The sequence below is a fragment of the Phragmites australis genome, chromosome 13 (genome assembly GCF_958298935.1).
Source record: "Phragmites australis chromosome 13, lpPhrAust1.1, whole genome shotgun sequence".
Taxonomy (NCBI): Eukaryota; Viridiplantae; Streptophyta; class Magnoliopsida; order Poales; family Poaceae; genus Phragmites; species Phragmites australis.
The window spans coordinates 15,852,016-15,861,483 of NC_084933.1; the positions used below are offsets into that span (position 1 = coordinate 15,852,016).

Here is a 9,468-nt window from a genome sequence, read left to right on the forward strand (position 1 = left end):
CGATGGAGTATAGTGCATTTGGTAGCAAGCAACTCCTGCAGTCCCACATTTTTACGACTTATTTTAAAAGTGAATCTTCCCCAACCTAGCTTCGAAAGAAGAATTATACTTTAAACCATCTATGTGCCATCACCGGTGGCATAGCAGCAACAATTTCGCCTCGCCGCAGGTAGACCAAAACTTATTTGCAAAAAGGGTAAATTTGTTCTATGCCACTATAAATTTGTCTGTTTTGAAAAATACCACTATAAAAAACTATACCATGCTTATGCTATTATAATTTTGATCGACTTGGAAACATACCATTGTGTACACCCTCCAACAGCCCACTGCAAGCCACCGTTTATCCATATGGACCACATTACCCCTGCCCATCCTCCTCATTTAGCTGCAGTTAGTCTCCACAAAGCCTCAAAGATTTAGGATCTAGCAATGACAAGGTTAGCACTGGCTGCCTCCACTCCGGCGCGGGTGGAGAAGGTGCTGCGGGGGAGCCAACTAAAGCAATCGGTTCGACATGGACGATGACGGTAGCCTGACGCAGCTAGAGCTGGCGATGCTGCTGTGCTCCTGGACTGTTGTAGCGAATACGGTCTTTTTATGTATGTATGTAATATTGATGATTAATAATAATATAGTCAATGTGACTAACATATTTATTTAATATATGGTTTAGTAGGTCTCATAGATATTATATATGAAGAAGTCATTAAAGCTGAACTCAAGAAAGATTGAATTGAATGAGTTTATAAAAAAATTTACACTTACCGAAGGATCCGGTGCTTACAAAAGATAACTCACCAGATAGTTCGATGCTCAGACAAGTATACACGCCGAAGTGTTTTGACATAGAAAAAAAAGTTAAAGAACACACTTGATGGTCTGGTGTTGAGGTGATGTATACACTGGAGCATTTTACAGGAGGTGTATTTTTTAGCAGAGGAGTTGTACACATCGGATGGTCTGACGATGAAGAGGAGTGTACACTGAAGGTTTCACCGGAGCATTTTTCAGAAGATTTTTAGTGAAGAGAGGAGTTGTACACACTGAATGATCCGGTGATCAGAAGATTATACACACCAGACTAATGCACAGTGAGAAGTGGCTCGGTCGGCTCAAGTCTACCCATCGGATAGTCTGGTGATGGAGTTTAATGTTATACTGGAACATTTGGTATTCACAACGAGTTTGAGTGGGATTTCAACAGCTAGTTTTTGCTACTATACACGCTGGATGGTCTGATGTTTGTACTACTGTTGACGTCAGGTCATCCGATGTTCACAATCTTTTTGAGCCGTTAGAGCAATGGCTAGTTCGCAAGTTTAAGACTATAAATACCCTCCACTCGGCCATTTGAGTGTCCTTAAGTCCTAAGAAGACCATAGATACTTGAGAAGAGATTCAGGTCATCAAATTGCTTAAAGTGATTATCTAATGTAATTAAGCATAGGATTAGGGAGTAATTTGTGCTAATAGGCCTAGAGAGAGTTATTGCTAGGTGTTTGAAAGTGCATCTAGCACTTATGTGTGATTTTGGTAATTAATGACAATATCAATGGACTAACTATGTTACTGAAAATTGTTAGTAGGATATTCCATAGGTGATGTATGGAGAAGAGATACGCATCAAGATCAATGAGCTCTAGGTGATGCTTGGGTAAGTAATGACAATATCTATGGACTAACAATGATGTTGAGACTTATTATTAGGTTATTCTATAGGAGATGCATAAGAAATAAAGTATTGATTTATTGAGAAATACCGTGAGTTCAAAGAATTGCATCAAAGTTATTGAGATCTCAGTGATGTTCATAAGAAGAACAAGAAGTTTGAAGAATGAATTTTAAGTTACTTGTGGAGATCAAATAACTAAAAGTTTGCCATTATCAATAGAGTTTTATGGACTAAGCCATGTGTTTTATACTTGAGAGTGAGTTAGGGTTACGATCCATAAGAAGATATAAGTTGAATTGAAATCATATATGCCAAGAGTGAAGAACAAGATTGGACTCCATATATGATAAAGTGAATTTATTGAAGATGTCAGATACAAAATAGTTTTATATGGCAACACGGTGAAGGGCAAGCAAGACTCGGCTACGATGGACCATCCGATGGTGAAGAGTAAGCAAATGACTTGGCGCCGAATGACCAATGTGATGGTGAAGATCGAGTGAAGGCTTTGCACTAATGGACCATATGAGGCTATGAGAAGCTATGGGTGACTCGCATCAAACACATGAAGAATTAAGAAGAGATGGAGTAAATACGATATGGAAGTTAGCAACCCTCAAGGTTTGAAAGAAAGAAGCGGTATTTAAAAGTATTTAAAGGCTCAAATTGGTTCAAACGAGTTTTACATTTGAATTTGAGTATATGTATGCCGTACTATTAAGAGGGATGCAACGTAGAGCTAATTATCGTGTCTCAGTTCTCAAGAGTTTTCTAATTAACCCAAAGTGAGAGTTAGCTTAAGGAGCATGGTGTGGGAAGTATGAAAGTGTCTAAATTTGGTTTTGGAGTGTTCCTAGTTTGATCCATTGTGTTTTAAGTCATGAATTTAGTTGGATTGTGTAGCCCTTTGAACAAGATTTCCATAGAGTCCAAAATTGTCGAAATTAGACTTTAGGATCAAAAGTTATCGCCGTTTTCAGAGGGTCAACTGTGCTGAACTCGGAAACTTCGGGCTGACCCGGATACTCCGAGTTGGCCGGATTCTCCGGATTTAGCTTCGAACTAGGTCGTCTATTAGGGCCTGAGTGTTTTACCCGGATATTCTGGGTTGACCCGAATACTTCGGGTTTTGGTGTTTTGTCTGGAGTCTCTGGGATGAGCTCCGGCCAGGGTTTTCGGTTTAGTGTTTTAGTGCCAACTTGGAGTCTCCGGGTTGACCCGGATACTCCAAGTCAGTAAAAAAGCTATGTAATGGCTAATTTTTAAGAGTTGGGTATATATACCCTCTCAGTCCCTTTCTTTGTTGTTGCTGGAAGAGCACAAAAAAGAACATCTTTAGAGCTTAAAGAACTCATTCACACTCTATTTTAGTGTGTGATTTGAGAAAATAAGTGAGTTGAGTTGAGAAATTGCAAGTGAGCGTATCTCACATCTTGAGCACTCAAGTTAATCGGCAAGAAGTTCGCGAAGCTATTGTTACTCTTGGAGCTTTGAGCTCTTAGGCAGCTAGGCGTGTCCGGCGAGCACCCAAGGTTGTGGTGCGCTGTGGGAAGTTGGTGTCTGGAAGGAAAGAAATCAAGAGTAGAAACCTAAGCTCAAGTGTGACCAAGCTTGGAGATAAAAAGGGTTGAGAGAGACCCGACTCAAGTGTGCCGAGCCCCTCAACGGAGATGTAGGAACCTCTAGAGGTATCCGAACTTCAGGAAACATATCTTGTTTCTCCTCTCTTGTATCCTTGTTCTTGAGTTCTTGCTTAATATTTATGCATATTGCTCGATCTACTTGTACGCGTGAAACTAATTGTAGCTACTTCGTGGATCTACTTGGCATCATCACTTGGAACATACGACTTCATTTGTTTTGAGATAGAACTCTTTAGACATACTTTAATTTCAGTTTTGAGTTCTTACTGTGCTGAACCTAGAGTATCCGAGTCAACCGCCCGGAAACTCCAGATACTGTATAATCAGATCTGAATCTGGAGTATCCAGGTCAACCCGGAATATCCGGTGAACAATATTTTTAGGATTTTCAACTAGACTTTTCTTGCATATATCTTGCTAGAATTGAATAATCTTTGTCACCATAGGATTGTAACTTTCATATCTTTTTAGAGTGATAGTGCACTAGTTGAGCCTAGTATATTTAGGTTTTTCACTTGTAAAAAATTCGTTAGTTATTTTCTACTGCAAGTTTAGGCCAACGGTAAAGGGGGATGAATTTTTGTAAAATCACCTATTCACCCCCTCTATGCGACATCATTATCCTTTCAGTGTTGCTGCCTAGAGAGAGGATAAAAAATGATCCTACATTATACTAAATGGTACGCCGATACTTTGGAGTCTTAGTGACTTGTCGGCACTGTGAGCCTTGGTGGTTCATACTTTTTGACCCTCCAACTTGGTGTGGAGCAGCGGTAAGAAGCTTGTATAGGGATACAGAGATACTTGCCTTGGTAGCTCAAGCTTTGAAGTGAAGACGGCAGCAAGTGACTGAAAGATAGGCTTGTGGTGAGACATTGCCTTGGTGGCTTAAACTACTTGAGGTCTACGTGGCTAAGGGCTATGATCGGGTGATGTTTATACCATCGATACCACGAGATAAAAATCCCTTGTACTGAGTTTACTCTCTCTACCGTTTTTACGTTTCCGTATTTACATACTTGTAATCTATCTTTGTATGTTTACCTTCCTAGAATAGTTTGTTAGGATTGACTATAAGTTGTAAACCTTTTTGAACGGTAGAGTAGACACACTAGATGAACCTAGAACATATTTAATTATAAATTAATATAGATTTATCGTATGAAGTTTTTTTTGAGCCGATTAGTTTTAGGTGTCCTAATTCACCCCTCCTCTTAGAACATTACTAATTCCTACAACTACGTCCCACGGGCAACGTGGTGCACGTGCTACTGGCCGACATGGATAAGGATGACAACGGCAAGGTGGAGTTCAACGAGTTGACGGCCGCCATTGCGCCCATGCTCACCACATAGACGTACCTCATTGATTAGGCACAGCTACTTGAGGTGTTCCATGCCTTCAACCGTGACAGCAATGGGTACATCTCCGTCGTCGAGCTGGTCGGTCCATGGCGCGCCTGGGCCAGCTGCTCACCTTCAAGGAGCTAATGCGGATGATGCACGAAGCTGATGCGGATGGCGACGGGGTCATCAGCTTCTCGAAGTTTACCGCCATCATGGCCAAGGCTTTGGAGCGACAGGCAGGGGAAATATGGTCTATAATGAATTACGATGGCCTGCAAGTGGGCCTAAGGGCGTTGGAGGTGTACACAATGGTATGAAGCCGAACAAAATTATATTGGCCCCAGTCAGATATAGCTCTTTATAATGGTATTTTTCAAAACATGCAATTTCATAATGGCAAGGAACAAATTTACCTTTGCAAAAATGGGTCATGCTTGCCACTCCATGACTAGGACTCTGTAATGGTCGTGTCGATGCACATCAGATGTTTGGGTGCACATATGATCCTTGGGGACTTTGGAGCATATAGTTTTATGACAGCTTAGGGATCAACCATAAGTCCAAACTAAAAGTCAAATGAGAAGGGCAATAATGAGACACTAGGAGTTAAAAGAAAGAATAGTATGGTAATGAACTAATTTCACAAGGTTCTATTTATAATTTCGTCATTTAACATTTCAGGCTTTGGTTGACCTCTAATGGCTGAATCTAGTAGGTTCCCGGTGTAACATGAACCTATCAGAGAGCAGAGAGCAATGCGCCTTAAGCTCGTCATCACATCACACACATGCATATAAAAACTAATACTGCCCAGCCAATGGACCAAGCCTAATCTTAAAACTATATCGTGCTTGCAACTGTCACGAATTATTGATCAGCCAAGTGATCGACTTGAAAGTGATACGTGGGGCTTCAATTCGCAGTCGGCCAAGTATTCCTGGCGTCATTGGGCAAAACAAATTACGCTTTGGAATCGTTCATGGCAGGGCTGAAGTTGTTTACATCCATGTCTAAATCTGCTCAATATTTCCTCCCTGGGCTGCCTACGGCATCATACATGAACACAAACGCTCTATCTTTGTACTTGTACTAATATATATGTTCTCTTTGTTATGCTGTCAGCTTCAGCAGAACGCATACTCTTAATTATTGTTTTCAGAAACAAAGCAAACCAAAGATGGCTGGAGTTGCAATGAAAATGACGAGTAACGACTATTTTTTTTTAAAAAGAAACTGCACCGGTCCCTTTTATATTGTGTGATGTATACATACTTGTTTTTTATTAAATGGTCTCAGCTTATATCTAAAAGTTGGATAGAATGAAATTATAGTAAGAGACTACATGAAGAAAGAAATTAACCCACACAACCTACTACTAAATCCCTACATATTCTTGGCGAAAAAAATCTATGACCACCGCTTCTAATGCTGACAAAATAATTACGCAAAAATCCAATGTTATAGGATACATTAATAGTGAGGGGCTTGTTTGAAACAATGATTAGATCAGATACAAGCTACTACATCCGTTCTCTACTACTTGTCGTTTAGAATATTGACATAGTCTTCAATAAATACGTTTGATCATTATTTTTGATAACTACCTTTTGGTAAAAAATGATAAAAATTAGATGTTGTTAAAGTATTTTTTTATGATAAATTCATTACTATTATTTTTATATATTAAATTCTAATATTTTTATATATATTAGTAATTAAATTTTCTAAAATTTAACTATATATACATATTTTAGAATAATATCTATTTGAGAACGAAGTTAGTAAGGCTTAATCCAATACATTTAAATGCTAAGACCTTATTTACAATGACCTCGAACCGCTACACCCCAGGAGGGATATCTCGACAGTTCTATCGTATCACAGGTACTTAGTGGGTCATCTACAGCTCCATAGTGGCAACGTATAGTCCGTAACACTTGTCAGTGGGAGATGCTGTTTCCGATAACATTAGCGATAAGCCGGCCAGAAACATTGTACGTACGCCGTGCTCAGCACACGCCGAAATCTGAAACATCGGCATCTCAGCAGATCCCAATCCAAGACAGCAAAGACTAACGGACACCACCACGTTCAGCGCACCTCGGCGGCCGGGTCGTGAACTGTGATCAACGCAGCTAGCTAGGCACGTGCGTGAACCCAACCTTTCCATCCAATATTTAACTACAAAGTATATACATATAACAAATATATTATATAAAACCCAAAAACTAAATTCCGAACGTGTATGCCCTTGTCACGTAGTATGCACGCTCAGATGAGCCATTCGTTCAGCATCAAATGTCATTGGCTGCATGCATGGAGAAGGGAAATATGATAAAATTGCTTACGTCATTCACGTGCAAATTTATTTCAAAACTTTAAAAAACTATAGTTTTCAAACCGAACATCTAAATTAAAATCCGATCGCACCATTGTGTTTCGTGCGATAAGAGCTTCAAAACTAGACCCCAATTGAGTATATTTTGATGATATTTTTTTCTAACATCAATTTCGTATAAAAAAGTGCTTCTGTGTGCATTATAATTTGCTTATGATTTTTGAAAACTTGATCATGACTATACAAAAACTTGCTTATTTGTCAAAATATTTTTCTCAAATCTGTACCCAGTTATGCTAATTTTGCTTTTCAAATTCACATAATATGCTTTTCTGGTTCACATGAATTGCTTGTAATTTAGAACTAATATGTTTTTTATGAGTTTACACGGATTTGAGTTTTTCAAATTGAAACAATTTGCTTTCTGGATTTTCTGAACTGCTTGGGTGCGCCTCTCTTCTTTGCTGCTATGTCATGCTAGTCTTTGTTAGGATTACTAAAAATAGAAAAGATGGTTATATGAAATGCTTTTTCACAGCATATAAAATACATTTTTCAATACATATGATTTTTGCTTGTGGACAGACAAATTCGCTTTTTCCCAGGTATTGTTGCGGGCGTGCTCTGCGTGTGTCATGCTAATTTGCCCTAATTAGGAAAGCAATTAATTAAATATTTTCTTAATTAAGAGTGTGCATGCTATCCTCTTATAGCATGCACAGCCAGTATTTAGTCGTGTCCATAGGATATGTCATGTGTATATTTAATAACTACAAATATTACGGAACCGAATCTGCGATACTTGATATTTCTAAAATATAGAAGATATATATACTAAGAAGGTCTCGATTGCTTACCCAACTCGAGAAAAAGTATCCATAACAGATTTATCTATTTGGATGACAAGAAGAACTCCCTATTGACTACGAATGGATAGTAGATGGTACATCACCCTTATATAAGATGAGAACCCAGATCCCTAGAGAAGGCTCTTTTTTCCGGATACTCGAGGCAAGCACCAGGACATTGACACAGAAGAAACTCGACGATTTAATCCCTAGATTAGACTAGATCCGATCTACTCTTTGTAATAGATCAACCATATTATCTGTAGTCGAGTGAATACGTATATATAATTATCCACACAAGACGTAGGATATTACTCCAACCGAAGGTTCAAACTTGTATACATCGTGTGTGCCTCGCTTCGTGTTCGATCTCTGACTCACGAAGGTAACCCTGTTATTTTCTGGATACATTGTTCAGGAACAAATCCTCGACAGTTGGCGCGCCAGTTAGGTCTTCTGCTTTTCAGGATTGACTATATCTTAAGTACACATCGACACCGGATTCTCCGACGATGGTTTCTACGACCGCTTCGGGCCAACAACGATCATCCACGAATCGCCCCTAGCTAGATCGAAGATCACATTCGAAACTATGATCTTCCGCTGGGACCATCAAGGTGAAGTGATCCATACCGATATTATCGAGTCTAGACCATTAGACGCATACCGCAAGGTGGGACATCTCGAGTGGGATCCCAAGGAGCCCAATGTTCTCCAGTGCATGGACACTGACAGCGATGAGGGTGGTGACGATGACTCTGCTGCCAGCCAGAGCAATCGAACAGATAGATTCATGTTCATAGGAGAGCTGGTATCCCACCTGTTGACCTAATAGCAGTAGATCCAAATACCATGGTGAACAATGGCACGGAGATTCATGAGGATCCAGCAGCGGTAGCCACCTCTCATGATACCAGCGTTGCTAGCGATATGCTACTAGATACATCTGCAACTGGAGCGTTATGTGTCCTTGACACAACTCTCTATCGACGGATCGCAGGAGGTCAGGTATCTCCTAGTCTTCAACGATGACTTTCAGTGGGAACACCTCCACCGCCAACGGCTCAAACATCGAGGGGCGAGCTCCCTCAGAACATCAACCGTAGAGTAGCATCGTCTTGACCGCAGCCAAGTCTGGGCAACAATGTTCTCAGCACTCTAGATGCTAATGTATAGGGGTTAATCTGATTCTGAGATCTCTTCCAGAGTTGGATCCAACAAATCTTTTAACCCCTATGGTTAACCAGGTCAGGACCCAACTCGATGCGGCCCAGATCCCAGCTGCTCGAGTGAATAATCCTAGCAACTCTAGGCACCCTAGCTGGCAAGACGCCGGCTTGAGGAGCCACGCACGTGAGTATCTCCAAGTCAAGGGATCCTAGGCAGGAAGCTTAGGTGATCGAGCCCGATCGCCACTTTGCGAGCCCAACTGCAACTGCCCTATCCATAAGCGCATGAACCAGGGAGACATGGGGAATCATATTTCCCACAATCAGTATGATCTACGTACAGTGATAGATAATCACCGTGAGGATCGCGAGGACGACCATCGTCATTATGACCGTAGATCTCTAGGACGAAATGATCGATGTGACTCCACTGCTCAAAGGAACCGGCA

General features: G+C 40.5%; 1 pseudogene; it reads left to right on the plus strand.

The window, feature by feature from the left end:
* Positions 1-432: 432 nt before the first annotated feature.
* Positions 433-4,981, plus strand: LOC133889446 (probable calcium-binding protein CML14; annotated as a pseudogene).
* The last annotated feature ends 4,487 nt before the right edge of the window (positions 4,982-9,468 follow it).